The 24,149-nt window shown below is 37.3% G+C and overlaps 1 protein-coding gene across 6 annotated transcripts in view; it reads right to left on the minus strand.

Annotated features, from left to right (window-relative positions):
* LOC110477604 (uncharacterized) overlaps positions 1-24,149 on the minus strand; it is a 271,546-nt gene that overhangs the window by 245,836 nt on the left and 1,561 nt on the right. The window lies entirely within an intron of this gene.

Below are 24,149 nucleotides of genomic sequence, written 5' to 3' on the forward strand. Positions count from 1 at the left end.
GAAAAGGAAAGGAAGTCAAAAAGAAAAACCCCAGATGGCTTTTTCATTCATCTCAGTGAATGAGCTTTATCTGTGCCTTTTGAAACTGTAGCAGTGGAAAAGCATTTCTGTTGGCTTAAAAAACTTGACAAAAATTATTGGTTTGCCATTTCTCATGTAACTGCCATTGGGAACTGGATGAAAAGACTTTTTCATGGGATCGCCTGCTTGGATCAAAATAATGGAGATTAGGTATTTCATTATAAATTACAGTGGGAGATAGAGCAGGCTGTCATATTAATAGCAACCTGCTCATGGCCTTCAATGGTAGCTATTCTCCTAGACAAAGGACCAAGGGGGTTGTCTATTGAACTTGTACTTTAGGCCTGATCAATTTTCCATCATCAAGGCAAAAGGTGAGGTGACTAACAAAAGAATTCACACATGACTGACCTCATAAGCCTATAGATAAAACAGCTTAAAGAAACAAAACACATCCTGAAATTATGGGTGATAAACTGTATAAAGGAAAAAGAAGAAGAGAAATGATAGAAAAAGGGAAAGAGCACGTGGTCTATAATTCTCCCTCCCTTAGGTGAATGGACATATTAAAAGCTACTTGTTTTCAGCTGCAGATAATTGCAGCCTTTGCTTTTGCCATGTTCTGCCTTAAATCTGTCCATGTACTTTTTCATCCAAGACTTTTCCAGTAATTTCATTCACGAGTAACCACAGCACCGAGTTTAATATAGAACTTCCCAGAGCTGTAGCTGCACACAGGATTACACACAACATCACAGGCAGGAAGGTGTTACACAGGCATTACACTTATAATCAAATTACAGGAATAGCTCTGAACCCTTGAGTTGCTATCCTTTTATACAAAACATTGCTAATTATGGAAAACTTGGACATCTGAGCTATACAGGAACAACACCTCACAGAGTTTGAAAGTCGATGTATTTCTCTTTCACTAAGATGCCACACAATTTTATACAGAGTGCAAAAAAGGAGATGAAGACCCTTCTATAGCATCAGCATTGGGCTTTGCTGCTCAGGAAGAGATAGAGAGGGTGAAACCTTCACTGCCCTGAAACCAAATACATGGCAGCAAAATATTCTCTGATCTCTGTCAGGATCAACATTCCCTCCAGTTCTTTGCAGAAACTCAACTACCCAGAAAACTTTTATGCATGGAACTATGGCTCTAGATACATCTTGACTCCGTAGGAATTTCCCATAAGCTGTTAAAATTACATTTGCTACATAGGGCAAAACTGCAGAAGCATGCAAATTCTTGCATTTGAAAGCCAAAATATGAGCTAAAGCAGCTGAGAACCCCTTCCAGCCTGCTAGCAGCAGCTCAGGTGTAAATGGCACCACACTCCACCTGCAGCACCCCATGGGAGAGGACAGTGCTCTAGAATTTGGTTTCAAGCTCCAGCTACACAAGCACCAGGAGGCTGGTGTGTGCCAAGTTTTCAGAGATATTTAGGAATTTCTCCTTTTAGCTCTACCACTGCAGTGACACTGCAGTTGCACAAATAAAGCTAGTTACTGACTCATGGCCCTTTGCCACAGATCCACCTATCAGCACAGCAGTATTTATGTAAAGACATTTAAATAATTCAGGCTAAAAAGAAGCATGTTTTAGTGAGCTAAGATTCAGAAACAGCCAGACAGAACACATGGGAGGCTACAAACTGGGTGCAGGGAAGGAACTTCTGAGCCATAACTTTGCTGCAGAAGCCAATGGATTGTTGAATTACAGAGTCCTACTGAAAACAAACATACCTTCATTAGCACAGAGAAATATTAAATAATTCACTGTAAACACTTTCTGGAAGCAGAGACAAGATGAAGACAAGCAAAACAGCAGCAGTGTGTGTTAAGTTTTGGCTGCCAGCACAAAAAACCAGAATCAGAGACAGAGCACACACACCCCCAAGCAGCTCAGACACATGAGATCATTGATGAAGCCCTAGTGGTAATAATATCTTTCCATTATTCCAGAGATCTACTAATGATTACTAAATTATTAGCAATTAATCCCAACTTTATATCCTCTGTGAGGGGCTCTACTGAGTACTTACAGAGGAAAGAGCTCTTGTAATCATTGTAGATAACACTGAAAATACTGCCTCTGTGCTCAGTGGCACTGAGAAAGACAAACTGAATATTAAGACCAATTTGAAAAAAAATACATACCAGCAAAAAATACATTTTGTGACAGCATCAGCATAATTTGAGTACCCCATATTATAAGGCAGGAGCAAGGCAACATACCAAAATAACCACATAGGAAAACATTAGGCAAGCACTGACTGCCACTAAGACAAACTTGAGCCACAGAACATTTACTCTTTATGTTAGGAGACTATTTCTACATTACTGCTATATACCTACTTCGGGGTAGAAGACCCAATAACTGGCCTAAGGAGACAGAAGCAGTAACATTTGAGATTATTTTTTGTGACTGCAAAGCATGGTTGATACAAAGGATGGCTTAATATTTGATAATTGTCAAATAGCAAGCCCCTGTAATAACCAGAATTGATGTATCTTAAAGCAGCTCTCATGAGAATTTGTGAATAGTTATTTTACTTTTGAATGATAACTTATGTTAATCAAAATTATATTTCTCAGATAAATGAGCAAAACTCTTTCTAAGCTTAGCCTTTGCATTTTGTGCTCCTGTAAGACTCAATATGTTTGGGCATACGGATTCCAGGGAAACAGCATCAATGCCAGTGGCACCGAAATTAATTTGGAGAGAGCACTCTAACTATGAATGTCCAGCCAGGAAATGCAATTATAAAATATGTGTCCACATAGTAGGCCAAGACAATCACAACCTTGAGAATAACTCCCCTCATAGAAAAAACCCTAAAAGCTGTTTCCACTGGCTTTTTCTGACTTTTGTCTGAATTGTGTTTGGTTTGTTCTCAGCTTCCACATCTTGTTGTCACATTTTTCCCTCATTCATCATGTCAGTGCAAGAGAGCTGCAGAATAAACAGGGTCTGTTACCCTCAGTGTCCATCAGCCCCACCAGCCAGCACAGCCAGACCCTGTGAACAAAACAGGGGTTAGCCCTGCTTATCCCTGTCCCATCAGTCGTGCAGAAATAATGGGACTTAAAGATAATTTGGGGTTTTGAAAGTGTGCATCAGTTTTTTTCTTCCCAAAGTTCTTCTTGGAGGTATTTTCTGAATAATCTTTGCAAATAGTTATTCTTACAGCGCATTTCAAAGAAGTCCAGCAGACAGAGGTAGACTGGCTGATCACAAGACATTATGTATCTTGTTTTCTGGTGAACAAACTGGACTGCAAACATTCTTCCATGTTTCTCTGAACTTCAGGAGTGACATTCAGAAATGCCTATTTTCATAATATCCAGCTAGAAAATTGTTTTCCATTAAAATTCAACGTGCATTCTTGTACAAAAATAACCCACCAAACCAACACACCAAAAAAAAAAAAAAAGGAAAATTTTTCTTACCTACAAATAGGGGATGATAGATTTACAATACACTTTTGCCAGTGAAGGAAGACAGTAACACTGATAATTCTTAGCCCAGCTTGGGGCTGTAGAAGGTTCATTATCAGCTTTAATGGTACTGGAGAGTGAATGTCAGTAAAAAGTCTGTCACCTCTTATCAACATTTTAAGTCCCTGATGTTGCTAAACTCAAGCAGTATTAATAGCATTTGAGGAAGCAGTGTTATTGATCAGAGACTGAAGACAGAAGCTTTCTTGTTTTGTGGATTCTAACCACAAAACTGTAAACGTCTGCTAAATAATTTCAGATGGAGAAGGTAAATTCATGCCATAAGACAACCAGAGAGTGCTCTGCCAGTAACTTGCTCTCTTTAGTACAGTAAAAGTTCTATTTAAGTTATTTGAGTCACTCTGATTTCTGCACCAGAACATGTAAAATGACTTATTTGGAAGCCAGGCCCCAAGCACCCAGGATTTTGAGGCTCAATTAAAATATCAGTGAGCACCTGAAGGAAGGCAGAGCAAGTCAAGAGCTGCAAGTGTGGTTTATTCTGGGCATGGAACTGTACTTAGGAAAAGCTTCCCTCCACACCCAGCCCTTCTCCTTCTTGCATTCCACTGTATTGTTTCAACTTTCCTGACTTATTTTTTGAAACCATTGTACATAGTAAATGTATGGTTCAGGGAATATACGGAACATGTGATGCAGAAGCTTCCTGGAAAATATTCCATTCTAAAAAAGATGGTTTATTTCTCTATCTGAAAGGTTAAAAAACAACCCTACTCTAGCTGGGCATTTGGTAATTACAAATTTCACTGTATTAAAATAAAAAGGGAAAGAAATTAAAATTTCAAAAGACAAAAAATTAACCCCATATTTGGAAAAAAAACCAAAAACATTTATACCACTTGGAGTATCATTAAGAACCTGTAAGGTAGTGGAAGAGTAGTGTCCAGAGGCAGGGTACTGGCCACATTAGGAAAAGGTATTTTTTCATGTTTGAATCATTTTCAGGAATTGTTTTCATTTAAGTAGTTCTAAATGATGTCCTATATGCAAGATACGGCAAACAAGGATGTCCAGGACAAAAATAAACAAAAAGAGAAATAAGTAGAAAAACAGCTTTTTTTTTCCCAAAAAAAAAAGGAAAGAAATATGTTGATTGCCCCAGTACAATGGAAAGCTATAAATATGGGTATAAATACTTTAAATTTTAGTCATCTTGGCTAGAACTCATTTTTATTAACTTCAAGCATAAACTGTAAGCATCTCAAAGTGGAACTGTGAAATATAAGTAAGAAATAATAGAATGAGCATGCAAAGGCAGTGCTGGAAAAATAAACAATTGAGGTACAATTAGCAGGAGACAAAGGATAAAAAGAAGTTCTACAAATACACTTCAGCGTAAGAGGAGGACAAAGAAAAACTACTGGTTGGGCAGCAGCTTGGAGGAGAACTAAAACTACTGACATGTTCTGTCAAGAAATCTGTTTACTGATTTGATTGACTTATTATCATGGTCAATTGTCTATCTAAAAAATAAATAAAATCATATATATGTATACACATACATATACATATGGGAGGCACAGTACCAGGACAGAATAGGAAAAGAAAGTATTATGAAAATATGAAGCCAAACAATAGAAAGTTAGCTGTGCAATATTACATTTGACTAAAATCTTGGAAAAGTGGATGAATATCAGAGCTGTAACTACTTGAAAGGACATGCTACAGATGGATACAAAAGCCCTTACAAGAGCAAAAATTATGTCAGCTGTAGGGGAAGAGGCAAAAAGCCTAGTTATTTTAATTTTCTTTACTTTTTCAGTTTGTAAGTCGCCTAAAAGGAAACCAGGAAATGAGTAACTGAGCATGGATGCATCAAGAACAAGGCACAACAAAGTAACAAGCCTTGAGAAATAATTGATGCCACATTCCATGATTTTAAAAATACTTTTAGCATCTTTGCACAGGGCTTTATCCTGATAAAACCAAGAAACATCATGTAAAAAGTGTCACTACACGTGGTATTCACACACACGTTTAACAGAGGGAGCATTAGCTTTCTCAGGATTTTTCCTGAGAGAAGCTGTGAGAGAAGCAGAGAAGAGAATCAAAACAATTCTTATCTCATTCACTGCTCTCTGTGCCCATGTGGAATGTGGTACAGAGATTGTTTACCCAAGGTGATTCTTGATTGGATTTTGGTGATGGTTTTTTGGATTCATTGACCAGTTGGATCCACAGCTGTGACTCAGGAGAGAGTCACAGGTTTTCTAGTTAGGAATAGTTCCTGTTAGTGTAATATAGTTATAGTATAATATAGATTAATAAAGTAATTAATTATCTTTCTGAAATCATTGGAGTTCAGAGCTCATTCTTCTCAGGCATTTGGGGTCACTTTTACAATAACTACAGGGTAAATAGCATAGAAATAAAACTGTGCCATAGCTATCAGTGTCTACAAGGAAAAAGGCAGCTAATGGTGCCCTTGGCCAGCACTGAGCTCAGCACTATTCTGTATTTTCATCATTAATCTGGCTGCCAGAAGAGGGACTGCTCCCATAAGCCTTCATGGAATCACAGAATGACTGAGTTAGAAGGGACCCACAAGGATCATTGAGTCCCATTCATTCCTTTCACTGCACAGGGCAATCCCAGAAATCCCACCGTGTGCCTGGGAGCACTGGGAGATGAGTCTGAGCTGGGAACATCTGCAGGCACACTGGGAGACACAATTAGAGCCCAAAAAGTCTCAGTAGAAATGGTTTGCAGGAGATGAAGTGTGACTCAAGGGTAGCTGCATTATTCTCACTCTCAGAAATAATGAACTGCAGAAACGTAAGCTGGAAACAGCACAACAGTTCTGCACTAAAGGATCTGGACCAGAAGCTAAGCCTGAATCCACAAAGCTATTGCCAATAAAAGCAGGTATCATACTGGAAGTCTCATAGCCCGAATAAAGCAGGCACTGAATGCCATTTGAAATTATCTCTTTGCTTTACCTGCTTCTGATGGATTACTGTTTAGCTGTGGACACTGACTGCAGATTAAAAGATGATGGTAATTTTTAAGAGCAGCAGTCTAGAAAACAATCTGCAAGACTGAAACATTGGACCTTATTCTAAAAAAGACTTCAAAAAACATCATTATATAACAAAAATATGCACTTCTATTCTAAAAGTAGACCTTTGAGTTAAACATTAAAAAAAAACTTTGCAGAGGTAAAGACAAACCTGCAAGGAAAATAAAAGAATCCTGTGTAGCTTTGGAAACCAGTTAGAAAAGTGTCTGCCAAGAATGGTTTAGTTAGGTTCCATACATAAGACAATTTCTTGAATTTTTTCCCAGACTCTTTTCCACTTATCTTACAGTACTCATAAACCACAAAAGTAGCTGAAAATATAATTTTTACCAAATCCTGTGAAACCTATTAAATAAGTCAAGATTTAAAGTTACTTTTCCTCAAAATTTTATAAAGCCAGAACACTGTCTAAGCCAAACAGATTGAGTTATGTCCCTGTCCCATTTTTATTCCAAGGGGTAGTAGCACTTTTTTAGCTTTCTTCCTAAACCTTCTCCTTTCTCTTCTGAACTTTCAGCTGCATGAACCAAACATGAAACTTCACTGCATGTGCCTTTGAACTTATGGAATGAGAATTAACCTTCTCATAAAGGATTACAGCATCAGGTCAAAAATCCCCATACATTATAAAAATCTGCACCAATAGCCTGAAGGAGTTATTCCAACACATGAAGATACAATGGGGAGCAATCCTAATTCTTGAGAAGTATTACATACTACTTAAGGAAATGAAATAAAGATCCCTCTCCTAATAACCTCTGTCCATGTCAAACTAACAGTATGGTCTCATGGTTATCTTTAATTGGAATTCTCTGTTCCAGCCTCACACAAGTGATTTCCACATCCTGACAACTGCAGGTTCAATTACCATGACAACACAGACACATAATTATACACATGCCTTGAAAGCCAATGTGGAGGAGCAGAAAGCATCCAGAGAACTTTGTGTGCATTACCTGCATGCTGGACAAATACACACCCTGAGTAGAGTGCAGGTTTTTTAAATGTATTTTTACAAGGGTTCATAACAGTCAGCAAAATATTGAATTAAATTTATTTGAATTCAACAAAATGTAAGTTAGACAACAAGGTTACCTCAAACATAATTTTATCCTACTCCATGAGAAAAACCTCAAGAAGTTAACAAAAAAAAAAACCCCTTTTCTATGCAGCTCAGATTTTGAATAGAGATTTCATAAAATTATAAATACTTCTAGGTTGTTTCAGTCAGTGTGCCCATTTAGTGCTAATTTTTTATCCATATGGTGTTATCAATAAATATTGCAGTTATCAGCTATTATCAGTTGTGGCAGCTTCTAATGTAATAAAAGACACCTTTGGAGGGCTGAAGTCACCAAACTCATTAAGCAGGACACTGAAGTTGGCAGCTTAGCTGGGCATTAGTTTCAGCTCTTGAGCAGGGAGGACAGTATATTACTGCACTTGTGAGAAATCAGGCCAATTCATCACATTCTATCAGTGCACTGCTCCTCACTGACATAGTGTTTTGCAATGTAGGAAAAAAAAAAATCATTTTTGCTGTAAAATGTCAAAGTGAAATGGAGTTATGACTTCAGAAACATAGGAGTTGCCACTGACTATTTTCCATAGAAAAAGCACCCACTTTTTCCAGCTCTGGTTTGTCAGCACAAGGAATTTGGCCACTGCTCCCAGAATCAGAGCAGAAGCCATCAGCATCGGTGCTTGGCACCAATGGCTGGTGGATGGGAGCTGACTGTCACTGTTCATTTGTTATCTTACTGTAAAACTTTCATACCTTCTCTCTGTGAGTTCTCATGATCAGCTCCTGGCACCACTGACTCCTTTTCTCTTTCTTCTGCTTGGCTGGCTGACTTCTTCCTGTCCCTATCACAAACACCTCACCCCCTCTGTCCCTCAGCACATCCAACTGACTCCAACCCTCTCTCAACCAGCTAACCAACTATTTCATAACTCCCATCCTTATTGGACCATCTTTATTGGACACAGCTGTGCCCTATTAAAGGCAAGGCTGTTCCTGTCTTTGGTAATTAGTACAGCTGCAAATCCTCAGGGGTAAGATTGCCTTCAGCATTATCTCTGTTCTACAATCCACTCTCCCACAAGAAGCTCCTTGTTGGTGACATTGAAAGCTCACCAGTACATGGCAGCAGCTATGATATTCCTACTTTCCTAAACTGTTGTCCTAAAGGAGCCTGAGCAGGTAGTAAACCTGAACCAGAAATAGGAAATAGAACTCACCTTGCTGATGTCAAAGAGCAGCACTTACATTACTAAATGGATAAGAGTATTCATATGCCTTACTTGTCCACAAGAATAGAATGAATGTGTTTGAATGCCCTTCAGAAAATGAAAGGCATTATAGAAAATATATATATATATATAAAATATATATATATAATTATATATAGAAAAGAAAATCTCACACAGGTATAAAAACATTAAACACACACTTCCACTGGGGGAGTGGAAAATAACACTTAAAAAACTTTCTGTAACTCTAGGTTCAAGAGTTTGCAGGTCCTTTGGAAATTTCTTAGATTACCAAAGCAAACATAATCCTTATGAAGAAAAAACAGAACAAACAAATAAACAAAACAAAACCCAAAACAGAAAAAACACCACAAAATAATCCCATTAAACTTTCTGACTCTTTCTGGTATTGAAATTCATCACACATGAAAAAACTTTTTTCCTTCCTACCGGCACTGGTCTTTTCCCATGTCCTCTCTAAGGAAATCCCAGCCAAAGAATGACAACAGGGTCTGCAAAAGAAATTGCAAAGTCTGCTTTCCTTTTTTTTTCATAGTATTTTTTATTCTTACTATTTAAAAAAAGAAATTTAGAACAGAATTTCTATCCTTAGTATTCCTCTGGATCTTGAGCATCCTCCAAACATTTTCACAGCATATATTAAAGAAATAACACACATTGGGATGGTTGTATTTATAGCAGTCGTTATCATTGAACTCTAATTCCTCCACAAAGACTGTGTTAATGTTTCTTTGAACAATTTCATCACATTGATGAATTCAAAAGATTTTGCTGGTTTTTAAATTGTGACTGGAACAGTAGTTTGACATCAGAATGATGAATTTAACCATCTTTCTGATTACCATGCCAAATTTTACATTCCCTGGGCACCTGAGGTAATGTCTGTTCTTATCCCATAATCCATAAAGCTTCAGTTATTTCTGTTACTAATCTTTTATGAGAAAGGTTTTGATCTCCAGTAGATTTCTGCATCATAAAAGAGGCCTGTTTTCCTTGCATGAAGAATTCAAGGGTTAAGAACAGGCAAAGAAATGTTTGATCTGAAGATCTTATGCCCAACTTTGTTTTTAAATTTTTCAAGTACATAAAACTTTTAAGGTACTTGAAAGTAGCATGCCTAATTATAATTATAGACATGGTGTCTCTATCAAGCACAGAGACAGAAAATAGAATCATGGATCACAGAATACGCTGAGTGGGAAGGGACCCCACAAGGATCACTGAGTCCAACTCCTGGCCCTGCACAGACACCCCAGAATTCACACCCTCTGCTCCCTGAGCCCTGTCAGGCTTGGGCTGTGCCCACTTCCCTGGGGACCCTGCTCCAATGCCCAACCACTCTCTGGGTGAAGAACATTTTAAGAACATTTTCCTTGCGTCCAGCCTAAGCCTCCCTCATCTCAGCTCCAGGCCCTTCCCTCTAGTCCTGTCAGTGGCCACCAGAGAGAAGAGATTGGTGCCTTCCCCTCCACGTCCCTTGTGAAGAAGCTGCAGAGCCCCATGAGGTCTGAAGTCAGTCTCTTCTCCAGGCTGAACAGACCCAGTGGCCTCAGCCACTCCTCATACATTTTTTTTACATACATATATTTACCTCATACAGCTTCAGCTCCTTCAAAAACATTGGGAATTTTTTTCCTGGCCTCCTTTCAATATCACTGTGACGGTACCTCCTGCCATCATCAGCTATAATGATAATTCCTAAGGCCACCCCTCCTTCCTCTGTAACTCAGCTTTCAAAATAAGCATTAGGTTAGAAAAACAATTCCTTTTCAGCTTAGGGAAGGAGAGAGCAGCAGCACCTGTACAGAGTGTGGGTGGTGAGGGCAGAGAGGTCTACCTGGACACCACTGGTTCCCACCAGCCACAACCAATCCCAAAAATGAATTCAAGAATGAGTAAAACATTGCCTGGAGAGGTTTTCCTCCCAGCACTGAGGAAAAAGAGGTAGAGAAACAGCCAGTACACATGTCAGTGATAACTGGGGAGGAAGAGGTGCTGTGGGACTCCTTTTCCACCCCTGGGACACGGGGTTGTCCCCTTGCAGACCACATGGGATCAGACACCCACATGCACACCTGGCACCTAAACAGCATTCCCAGCAGGGTCAGGCTGTACCTTTGGACAATTTTAATGGGATAATGAATTCAAAGGGTTTTGTCATTTTCTGTGCAGTGACAAAATCACCAGATTGCTTGATGTCACAACAGATAATTTCACCAGCTACCAATCAATCATTTGTAAAAGTTCATGTTCACTGGGAATTATAGAATTATAATGTGCTTGTCAGAGACCTCTGGTAATTTTACTATGCTGTCAAAAAGGTGTCTTGGATGGGAAACTGCTCAGGTAAAATTGCATTTGGCAAATGTATTAAATCAGCATTGCCAAGAAAACTTGGCACCACTGCATTCATCATGGGAAGGGGGGCTGTGGTCCCTTCCTGGCAGCTCCACTCTGCTGCTCCTTCCCTCCCCACAGGTTTCCCCCACCCCAGCCTGGGTCCCTCCCCAGCCTGCAGCCCTCCCAGGACAGCTCTTCATGTCTCCAGGATAAACTTGGTCCAGAACACACCCTCCATGGGCACACAGCTCACTCAGAGTGCCAGACTGCTGGATATTCCCTGAATGTACCTCACAAGCCTTGAACAGAAAAATTTAAAGTGTATCTCTAGCTGATGCTGAAAAGTAAGGTCCTTTATTTTCTGCCATCCTTCTCCACTACTCTGAGACAAGATTTTACAACATGGAGAGCTAGTAGATTGTGGTCTGAAGTAAATCCCTCAAAAGAACGGTGTGGAAGACTACAAAGACAACTTGCCAGGGTATTTATCTCTTCTACTTAAGCCTAGAAACACAGAATAAGTATATATATATATATATATATATATATATATGTATGTATGTATGTATGTATGTATGTATGTATAGCTTCCCAAAAGGCTGAAAATAGTAATAGGCAATCCCAGTGGCTGGAGATGCTGCCTGCAGAGAGTGTGCTCCTGTTCTGAAATCACAGAGGGAAGGGAAAGGTCCTTTTGCTCACTGTGTTAGGATTCACTTGAGATTCTTTAAAAAGGAGCACTGCAACAGAACCTGGCAGACTCAAGTGCACTAGGTACAGGAACTGATGGATGAAACCACAGCACAAAGCATTGCCTTGAGAAAACAGATCTCAGAATGGTTCAGCACAACAAATAAGGACAGGTCAGGAAAAATAAAAGGACTACTGCTGACAAATGATATGAAATCAGAAAAATGTATGTCCTCACTCTAGCATGGCTCCCTTTAATGTATAGGCATAAATGGAGCAATTAGTATTTGAACAAAAATATGTTAAAGTGGCATTACACACCTCGCATAATAAATGATCACAGCAAATATGTTTTTTTTATCTATGCAAAAACATAACCTCAAGAATATGCACTTCATTATCCAGCTAGAAGTTTAGGCACTGTAGTTTGGAGATATACTAGGAACAAATTTGATTTAATAGGAAAAAGTATTCAAATGTTATGTTTGTCAAAGACATGGGAAGCTTCAATAAATCATGTGAATTGCTTCTAATTATAAAATTTAAGAAGATACTGGTACAGTTAATCAGCAAGATCCACTGAATACACAGAATTCCTTGGCCTGGGCCCTATCCTCACTTCTCTCCACAAACTACTTCTTGCCTCAAAGATAAATATAGAGCCACAAAATTATTTTAGGTACATAACCCTTTGGTTATCATATCTTGGATTTGAAATGAGATTGTGGATCACAAGTTTCTGAAATATAGAGAGATAGAGGGGTTATTCTTTTATCTAAGTATATTTCTAAAAAAAAGCTAATCATTTGTTACCTTTATGTAGTTGAACATGGCTTGCATCTTATTTTCTAGTTCAGCATGTCATTAAAAATAAAGGGCCAAAAGTTCTTCCTTCTGAATTTGGAAAAAAATTATTTTTGCTGTAAAATATCAAAGTGAAATGGAGTAATGACTTCAGAAGTATAGGAGTGGGCACTGACTATTTTCCATAGAAAAAGCACCCACCTTTTCCCAGGACATGAAGCCTTTCACTGGAAACAGTTTGTTGTATGTGATTTATACCAGCCCCCTCATTATAAAAAACCTTTTCATTATGTGCATCAGAACAATTATAGAAATCCAGAATTCTCAGTGTTTTCTTTAGATGAGCTGATGGGCTGGAAAGGTGCTGGAGTGACAGCTCTTCTGGATTGATACAGTACAGAGAATAGCAAAGGAATTTTTGTTTGCACCTTCCCAGGTGTGTAATTTATCCCTGATCCTGACAAGTGCTCATTTCATCACTGGGCTCACGTGGGAAGAGCTCCTGTGTGGGGCTGACCCTCCCCTGTCCCCCAGCACTGGCAGCAAGGTATTTGCTACAGCTGCAGCCTCACATTTTCTCTCATTGCAGGACAGACATAAAAAACTTCTAAAAGTTAAGGTAATTAGAGGACTTGCAGCAAGAAATTCCTGATCATTCAAGCATGCTGTAGTTTCATACCATCTGCACAAGAGGCAGAGTTATGTTCTTCACAGATGCAATTTTTTGTTGTTATTTTTAATTTTGTTGCTATTATTTGGATTTGTTTTCTCTTTTAGAAATATAAGGTACCATTCTGGTGTTTGATACAATATTTGGGGGAAAAAATCTCTATCCCAAGGCACCTCTGTTTTGCTGCCCAATTAAAAAAGTGTTATTTATGGGAGAAGAAAAAAAGCCTGGAATGGATACAAACAAATTACATTAAATTTGTTGAAAAGATTACTCTATTCTTCAATAACAATGCACAGTTTTTACCTTAGAAAAATAATTACAGTATTAAGAACAACACAACCTATATTTACCATAAGGGATGTTTATCAAGACAAAACAATTGGGATCCAGTCTTAAAATTCTCATCTGATGGTAACTGTCACAAAAGAAACAAGCATGAAATATTTCTGGATATCTTCAATCTTCTAATTCACAAGAGATAAGGGTGAAGGAGACAAATAATTTCACACATAAGTGATAAAATTAGAAGATGAAAGGGGAACAAGAAGCAAGAGAAAAGGAGGCAGAAAAGTTAAATTTTTTTAAAACCCTAAGTTAAATTTAAATGATATGTGTAATCTGGGAGACATGAACACTGTGATTCCAAATTTATCATGTGAAGTGTCTAGACACCCTTTAAAAACCTGTACTTAGAGACTTTTGAAGTGGTATTTTTTAATATGGGTGGCCATGGACAGAATACCAGAAAAGGTTTACTGGGTGCAATTTCTTAGCTGTAGGTGAAATTCATATTATGTGACTGCAAAACAAAGGGCAGACAAAGCTGGTTCTAGGAAATCTCAATGGGAATTTTAGTCAGTCCTGTTGTAGAAAATTTACTGAATAATGGTATTTGATATTCAGTGTCTCCTGCAAACTGACAGTATTGGAATTTCCCTTCCTTAAAGCACGTATTTGATAGCTGGCCTTCTTTTTGTCCCCCTGCTCATTTATATGTGTGTGGTTTTCCTTTTAACCCCCCACCCTTTTTTAATTTAAATAAAACTCAGGGGGAAAAAAAAAAAGTGACAGAAGATCACAGGATGTGAAGATGCCATTCTGGGAACTAGCAAGCAGCCTCAACAGTGAAAGCAGCCAAGTGATCTTTCAAGTGGGCTATTACTGTAGTTGTGGAAGCAGAATAATGAAACTGAACAGAATAATTGGCCTAAATATCTGGTTAGAGGGCTGGTACAGAGAAAAGAGCATGAAAGGCTCCACTAAAACCACAGAAAGGTGGGTGTTCCTGCAATCAGCACAGGAAAAAAGCATTGAAGAAGTCTGTAAACTAAAGAAGAGGGGGAGGGGAAACCACTGGAAAGAAATCCAAGCAGAGGAGGGGGAAGGGGGGAAAAATGCTCACTAAATCTGAAAGTCTAGAGGAAAAGAAAGCAGTTGATTGTATGTGCTGACATTCCAAGGATGGCAGTTGGGAAACAGCAATCAGAGCAGCAGTATCAGGGGTACACACTGTAAGAGCAATATGGGTGGCTCCTGAGATGGAACTCTTTTATGTATTTTTTAAAGAAAGATACAACTTGTATGTAGATATATATATATATATATATATATATATATGAAGAACTTCAACTATCACTTCAAAGAGAAGAGACAACCATCCTCTCTTAACTGGTCATTTCCGTCAGCTGAAGATTTATCATATGACTTCTGAATAGTCACCAAACTCAGATGTTACGATCATCCACATCAGCACTTACCTCAGAAAACATCTGAGGATGTAAGATCCAGTTTAACCATGCTCTATATGTGTACATCAGAGATTCTTGCAGTGATTGAGGTGAAAGATTAGGATGCCAGCATTTTCCACACTCTTCCTCTGACTTTTGACTTCTGTAAGTGACCATTAACAGTCCAACCCCAAATATATCCTATTTTCAGTTCTGATTACAGAAACACAAGATGCAGCTAATACTGTTAATGAACAATTATTAAAATGACAGCATCAACAGACAAGAATTAGAATTACATCACACTTTCAAAAAACTATAGTGAGTTATATTCTGTATAAATAGAATTCCCAATTTTAAGTGACAAATGAGAAAATAAGTAGATTTTCGTTGTCTGGTTTTTATTAGAGTTTTATAAAAATCAAGATCCATCAGCAGGAATCCTAATACAAGGGGCATGAGAGTGCCAAGAAACTCAATACAGAGAAACATGTCCCTAAAAAAGAGGAAAATCAATGTAAGCTTCAAGCTTTTCTAACAATCCAGCAAAACTGGCTCATTTAAACTTCAAAATGTCCAGATGATATTTCAAACACTAATCCATATGTCAAAAGTGGAAAAAAAGCAGCTAAAGGAAAGTCGTTAACAAAGAAGATTATGCATTAGTATCACAAATATTGAGAAAGAAATAAATTTCTAGGTAAATATGCAAAATATACAGGAAGAGATAATATCATAACCAGCTGTTATGATTGGGAGCAAAACACGTATTTTGGGGTGCAAAAGTCTTTGTGTAAAGTCCACATATTTATGAAGGCATCTCAATTTTTAAAAATTCTTACACCTAAGGTGTCACTGCTTCACTTATATCAGTATCTGATCACAGCTAACAATGCTACTGGACCAAAACACGAGTGCCCAAGCAGCTCACAATGGACTGGTTAATAGAGACTTAATCTAAAGAGAAATAATTCCAAAGAAAAAGATATTGATATCAGGGTGATACAGAAATGATACAGGAAAGAAGTTGAGATAATGTATTTTCACAAGGATTCTTGGATCAGATTTATTTTATTCAATTGCTGTTGGATATTGCATGTAAGCCTTTTTCATTTGGGCAACCCTACTACCTTACATATATCCTACACACTATTATATTCACAACATCCTGAAGAAGCAACAACTTTCCCATCTCTCTCATTTTTTATGCAGAGAAATTACCAAAAAAAAATAAGAAAAACAGAAGAGAAATCCCAGCACCATTTAAATGGCACAATTATCACTGAATTCGATTGAATGGAAGCTCCACCTGAGCGAGTTGAGGTCACACACAAATTCTGTGCTACAGCAAAGGACTGTGCATCATTTTCATAGTATCCAGCACACCCAGGAGTATCTGAGCTTATCTTCTTTTCCATAGCTAATGCTGCCTCTAAAAAGCTTTCTGGTGACTCCTTCACCTCAGGTACCTGGTTGAGAAGAGAAACAAACAAACAGAACTGAGTAATAAAATGCACTGTAGCTGTACTGACCCTGCACACTCCACTGCCATGACTTCTCTTGTCAAGAGGTTCTACTTTCCTCCTGGATCTGCTGAGGGTTTCAAATAATAAAGCTATAAAGTTTAGTAAAATATTTTTTTTACTACAGCTGAAGGAGCTGGAGCCGTTTTGCTTCCCTTTTCCAATACAGCTAAGTCATAATCCACCTCATAAAAGTAAGGTAAAAGCACGGTATGAAATAATTGTATAAAGTAACAAAAAAAATGAATAGGTGTACATTCAGAATTCTTTCAATGGCTCTCTGTTTCTTGTTTGAATTGCAAAGCTTCCTAAAAACTACAAATCCCCAGAAAACTGTTGCTAAGACTACACATCACTTTGACACCAGGTAACCTGCATTTAATCTAAAAATCTCCTGTTTACCTCTGCAGGGTTTGCATTAGTGCCTTGTGCCTTAGGCAGTGATAAAACCAGAACCACTGGGAAGGTATTCTGTAGAAAGGTGATGATCTGGGAAAGCTGATACTTTTGTGGATGCACAGTCTCTTTAGCCTTCTCTTTGTAACACAACCAAACACTATTGAAATTCCAAACATGCATAAATAATTTATTTTTAGATAGATCTTTCCCATGTGAGGTTACAACTTAACTAATTAAAGTTTCCAGATACCTGTACCATCATCTGGTCTGACCTCTTGCACTACAAAATCTGCAGTTTCAGCAAGTGGGCAGAATTTCTAGTTAAAATACAGCAATGGCCATACTTCTGAGCCCTGTCATGAAATGAGACAAAATTGAGATGTACAGTGATAGAATAAGTCAGTGTTAGTATTCATTTAAATGACTTCCTTATGCTTCTAACAAATATGGGGCAAAAATAAATCACAGACTGAGAGTGCTACTGCATTAATTCTTAGTTTGTAATTTACCAACTCTTAATATAAGAGCAGTCCTGGAAATCAGTCTAGAAAAAAGAGAAAATGTTACATAGAACTGTTATGTAATTTTTTGAATAGGATATTGTAAATAATTAATCCAAATGCAAGACCTGGAAGATCTTTGGCAGGAATTAAACATGAAAAGAAGAGTGATTGGCCTCTATCTTTTTTTAGAAAAGAAAAAAAAAAAAAAAAAAAAAAAAAAAAAAAAAAAACAGACCCAAAGACACCAACACTGACTGCAAAATCTCAGAATTTTTGTAGGGCTTGTACTGGTGAAAGTTCTAAAGATAAAGTGTATGGTGTGTTAAAGGTCTTGTCCAATCTAAATGATTCTATGATACACAAAAAAGAAATTAGGGATAGTTATGAAATTGTTGTGTAGTACCTCTTGTAAAAGAACAGATCATTACATTATTTCAATCCCAGCAGTTTTCAGTCTTCTCTTCAGAGAGCCACTTATATGTATCTGTGCCTCAAAATGAATGTTTCAATAAATTATCATTTTGTCTCTTTGATTAGAAGCAAAATTTTAATAAGGTTCAGTTCAAACCCAAGAACATCTCTGATAACTTACTGCAACACAATAAACTGGAACGTAAATGAGATGCTGAAATACTTTTTAAAAATTAATAGATTTCTACCTGGCTAAATCAAATTATTGCATAAATCATCATTTGCATTCATCAGAAGTTAGTTGTTATCCACTATCACAAAACAATTTTGTCTTCCTGAGCCTCCAGAAACTACTAAAAGTGAAAATAATCCTTGAAAAAAAAAAAAAAGAAAAGTGAGAATTTCCCCGTGGGACTTTTTTCACAGTTTACTTAGTTTTGAATCCTTTATTGCATAACTCCTGTTTTACTGGCTAAGCAAATCCTGTAGAAAGTTGATTTGAAGAGCCATAAACCAACTTGTCCCTGGTCAAGGCTATCAGTCACCATCACCTTGTTACCTCAGCAGGGAATCTGGGCCACATTCCTGCTTCTCTTGAGATCCAGTTTCCTAATTCAGCAGCTCCAGCAGCAGAGCTGCTCCCACAGAGCGTGGTCACTGTGGCAGTGACAGTCCCACCCCACATCCAGACCCACTGCACTTCTGGAAAAGCATTTCTTCTTTTCCAGGGTGGGAGAAGTGAAGATCAGCATTTCAGCTGCACACCCATACAGGTTACATCTGCTTTTTATTTTCTCAGACCATAACATAAATAGCATAGGCAAAATGTTCCTTGGCTGTGAAGTTATTAAAGTTTTAGAGCAGAAGTGTTTAAGTGTGTCCAAGGAACATCAATGATCCATTCTCACCACAACTGAGATCTTCACATTTACATTACTGCAAAGGTTCAGCAGTCAAAATATGCAGCAGGAAGTGAGTAGAGGTTCTGGATGTTTTAATCTTCTGCACTCTTCTGCAGGGGACTATTCCTGTTTCAGGGCAGGAGGGGAAAATAAATATATTCTAAAAGTCTTGGTTAAACACTTATTTTTAATATCGATAAAGACTGGGTTTCCCGACAAAAACATGAGTTTTTCTGATTATTTCGAACATCTCATAAAAGTTCTCTCATTTTCAAAGCTCTTCATTTACTTTTTTCCACTCATGCAATCAGTAGATCCCAAATTATCCCTCCCACATTTACAGAATCTTTAAGAAATCTTCTATGACTCAGATGTCTTCTTGGCACCTTCTTCCTTTTCAAGCTACTTGCTTGTACCTCTGCTTCACTGGCTCCATAATTACAAATTTGATCTGAAAATATTTTTTCTCCTTCCTAATATTTTTCTCAGCTTTTCTAGCGAGAAGATTATTTTGCTGATCATTATGCACAACTCTCTTTCCTGTGGTACTTAAACCTACTATGTTTGGAAATCCAGTATGTTAAAAAAAGCTATGAAGGCCAATGGATGCTGTGTATGCACAAATGGGATGTGTCAATTATGGGCATTGCTGACAAAAGAGCAAGATTACAGGGGAATCACTGGGAAGCATTAAGGTACTTAAGACCACAAGTCTCCACTAGACCTCAACAGGGTTTGTATTCCTAAAACTCTTTGGTGGGATTTTGTTTTGTTTTAAATACTACAGCTAGTAATAAACAAATAGTACTTTGTTATACTATAGTCTAACTCAAAATTCATTGTTAAGGTTCAATAGCTTGAAGTAAAATAGGGTTACAAGAAAATATTCCCAACAGAAATGTGCGTAATTTACACTAAAAAATAAACAGAAGGAACTGAAACTTCTGAATATACTGATGTTCATAATTAACTAACAGCAAAACCAAAGGTTCTCTTTGACCATATAGTAGCACTCTTATCCTATTTTGCCTTTTATCTTCCTTTCATAACATAATTGTGGTCTTGTTTTTAAATAAAGACAATATTGGTTTGTAACTTTGTTTTGTTTTGTTTTTAAAACTGCTCTAAGCAGTTTGAAGACATGAACTAAACATGAGTGGTACTTTAGATTTAAAAAAAAATTCATAAAGCAGAATTGCATAACTCTATAAACACAGGGAACACTTAGACAATAACTACAAGGATATATACAGTAATAGATTCAATAATATTATCTCTTCTAAATACACAAGATCATCAAGAAATCTGCAGGAGTTTCCTAGTAAACCATTTAGGTGTATTTTACTGTATTTTTCCCTGTTCATGTTACTCTAAAAAAATTCAGTAACTTCTATTCATTTTCAGCTAAGACTACAGTGCAATGCTTTCACATAACACAAATTTTTTCTTTTCAAAGTCTCTATGGGAAACCTTAACCCTGACTGCACCTATGTTTCCATCTGGAGTGTGCCAAATTTCAGGGATTTGGCAGACTTGCATACACAAGAGTTTATTAGCTCTGTAATTAATTTTATGTGCATGAAAGCATAAATGCATATTGGGTACAGATTCATCATCTGCTTTCTATTAATGAAGATAGTGATTCCATAAGATGAAGAAAGAAAGGAAGGAAAGAAAAGAAGGAAGAAAATTATCTTTTCTGCTTACTCCCTGTAATGGTAGTAGACACTCAGACCAGTGGTTGAAGAGGTGCTGAAAAAAATTAGCTGCTTGTCTCTATTTTCCACAGTACTAAATATTGCATCAACATGTACCACTCAAAATACTCATAATACTCAAAATTTCATCTCTGAAATAAAGAGGTACAAATGCCTTATAACCTCTACTGCTTTCTGATGGTTTGTTTTTTTTTTTTTTCTGATCGTGAGGCTATCTGGTGTTTAAAAACTCTTTAGTAAAGTGAATAAGCACCAGCATCTCATACCATGAAGTACATAATGGGGAAATCCTTTCCAAGAGAAGTGGAGAACTGGCACTATTCTAAAGAAAAATCATTATCACCATCATCACAGTTCCTGATTACAGATGAATCACCAAGGAGGAAAACATACAACATTTCACAAGTTCTGGAGGTGTTCTACTTTCACTGTTCAGGTTTTTCATTCCACTTGCCACACATTGCTTGATAAGGGCTGAGGTTTTTTGTAGTCTCTTTCATTATCTTTTTCAGAATTATAGGGATTTATTCAATCAAGATTGTTTTGCATTTCCAGCAACAGCCATGCAAATAATTGTGCAAGTTGTGACTTCACCTAGTAACAAATGCTGCCTGTAACAAAATGAGACACTAAACTGGAGACTGACAAATTCCACTATTTTTTCCAATTCCAAGTCATGTTCCAAAGAAGATTTGAGCTGTGGCAGACTTGTTTCTTTTAGTTCAATATCTTCTTTAAAGTATTTTTTCAATTTGTCAATGCTATGCATTATTGCCATGTACTGATTTTGCAGGTCTATGCTTAAAATGGTCATGTTCCTGTGAGTTCATTCCAAGCACAGTCATTTGTTTTATTTTATACTGCATCCAGTTTTATTTTATACTGCATCCAGATTTTTTAGTCTATGGCAGCTAATGATGCTGCCTCTTCTCTGAGCTTCAAATACACTGGGGAGTTGCATTCTAATTATAATATTAGCAAACACACTGAAGATAAAAATTAATTTATATTTCCCAAATCAACTGCATCTGAAAATAATAAGAATTTGGCAATGAATACAATTGCTTCAATAATCTAATCTAGAAATTTCACCACCTGCTACTCCTGAACAAAATTTTGCAAAGCACCTTTTGTTCATTTGCCCATCTCCCATTTTGCACTCTGGTATTCAGTCAGATTGTTGTGAGACATCTGTAAAAATTATCTGCAGCATCTCTATTGCCATAATGCAGAAATCCAGCAGCTCTCCTCATGCACTGCAGAAGCAAAAGCAAGCACCTCTCCATGCTGCACACTAGTGTGCATTTCTGCATGTTTGATAAGGCTTTCAGTAGAGTTGCAGCGAGAGGTATTTCTAGCTGCCATTTGATGGACAGTCTGATCCTGGCTGGTTACTGTAAAACATAATCTGAAACAGAACCATGGCGTATTTTTAACTTCCTGACACACACAGCACAAGCTGCTGCTGAGGAATTTTCCTCTCCCCAAAGTGATGAGCAGACAAGGCACCACTGATGCTGCTCACGCTTTGCTCAGTGGGAGGTAATGCAAAAGCAGCTCAACAACAAATATTATATTAACAGCGTGCTGCTCCTTCTCTCTCTCTCCCATCTCAGGTTCAGAGTTGGAAAGTGATAACAGACAGGACAGGCTGCAGTCTTCTTCAAGCAAAAGGAGTGAAAAGAAGAAAAATCATGTGGTAAGTGATTGCTAGGAGAACAGAATTTACTGAAAATGCACTGGGCTGAAGGTAAATAAATAACTGACCTCTGTAGTCAGTGTGTGCTGAGCAGCTACAGCCAGGAATAGAATGTGTCAGAACAACAAATTAATCTCTCAGTTGTACTGATGTCACTGAGGGTCCTGTAGATTTATAGCTGGTGTTTCTCTAGCTCTGTAGCGTGGATATCAACCTGTCGGTTCATTGATGCTGCACTTACTATGATGCACTTACTACGTGTGGGTGTATTTAGCATCAAGTACTGACAGCCAAACAGATTCTATACTTACCTGGCATATGAAACAAAGCAAACTATTTCCCCAAATAAAATAGCTAAAAGTTTAAATCATCTGTTTCTTTGAATACATTTGATAAAACGATCTTACGAAGGACGCACACATTTTAATTCCTCAAAAACATAAAAATTAAATGTCACAGAGATAGATTATGTAGGTATGTGGTATTATGTAGATCATAAATCTTTCATCTGTGATATTTCTTCATTTTCAAACAAAAAAAAATTCCCCACCACATACCTCTGTGTCTGTATCCAACACAGACTCGTCTGGACTCTAAAGATGGTATTGATGACACAATATAGATTAAAAGCAAATATTGTGAAGTATACAGAGCCTCAGAGTTTCCAGTCAAACATGCTTATTTTTAGAAATGCTTATTTTGGACTGCAATCCATTAACAGACCAGCCCAAACCCCAGCACACCATTAACAGGCTACTACAGTTCATACAGAATTATCTGTCTGACAAACAATCCCTTTCTCATGTACGAACTGGCTCCTATTGATGCACGAAGTGTGTGTGCTTCTCCTGAAAATGCAGAACCAGGAAGTTTGAATGCAAAAATATGCAAAATTTATTTTTTGGCATATGATTTATAGAAATTAATATGTAAGAGAGGGGTTACTCATTCCTGAGACAGCAACAGGCAATCAGTGTATATCCAGTTCTGTAAAAGCAATGGGAAATACAGACCTGGAGATCACACTCTCTAAACCCAACTCAGCCAGCACATTTAATGTTTTCTATCTCATGTTGTTTGCATGTACTTTCTTTCATTAACTTCTATTAAAATGCTTGCCCAGTTAGCCTACCTGTAGCTGAATCAGCTTTTACTTTCCTAGGATTTTGCACTTTAAATGAAGAAAATTTTCACTTGCACAATGATTTAAAAGAAAAAAAAAGAAGAAAAAAGAGAAAAAATAAAAAAGCCATCTGCACACCTGCATATTCCCATCATGTTTATAACAAACACAAATTTCAAAAATACAGGAAGCAACAGAGTAGCAGAATTTTATGTAATTTTAGCCAGAAGAGAAAATAGGTAATTCCTATTGTATAACCTAATGATGAGTATACTTCTGCCCTCCTTAATCAAGAAATAAAACAAATAAAATTATCCTAAAATTACTCTAGGTTTAGTTGTGATTGCAAAATTATTTGTGGCCCCCAAATATGCCTACATGTGTGCACTCCGGTGCGCACTGACAAAAAACCATTTTTTAATATCACCTCTAAGCTTGAGAGATTTACAGAAATATTGGTGGAGTACATGGAATAAATTGTGATATGTGAAGAGGTAGAGGTAGAGCATTTAAAAATAATATCATTTCAATATCCTCAAAATTATAATCTAAAATCCTCAATATCCTCTGTTTTAATGTCTGTAACTCTAAAAAAAGAGCAAAAGTTATGGTTGTATCAGTCTAAAGATACCAGAACTTCAATGTGCATTTTTCCTCTGTGAGGAAATAGAGCAATTAAAACACAATAGTGACTCGGTGACATGTCATCTCTGGATGCACACATCTAGCAAAGTTTTGCTTCTGATCATAAACCATCCATCTTCATTTTCCCTAACTTTCTAATTAATGTAAAAA

This window comes from Lonchura striata, chromosome 10 (assembly GCF_046129695.1).
Source record: "Lonchura striata isolate bLonStr1 chromosome 10, bLonStr1.mat, whole genome shotgun sequence".
NCBI classification, from domain to species: domain Eukaryota; kingdom Metazoa; phylum Chordata; class Aves; order Passeriformes; family Estrildidae; genus Lonchura; species Lonchura striata.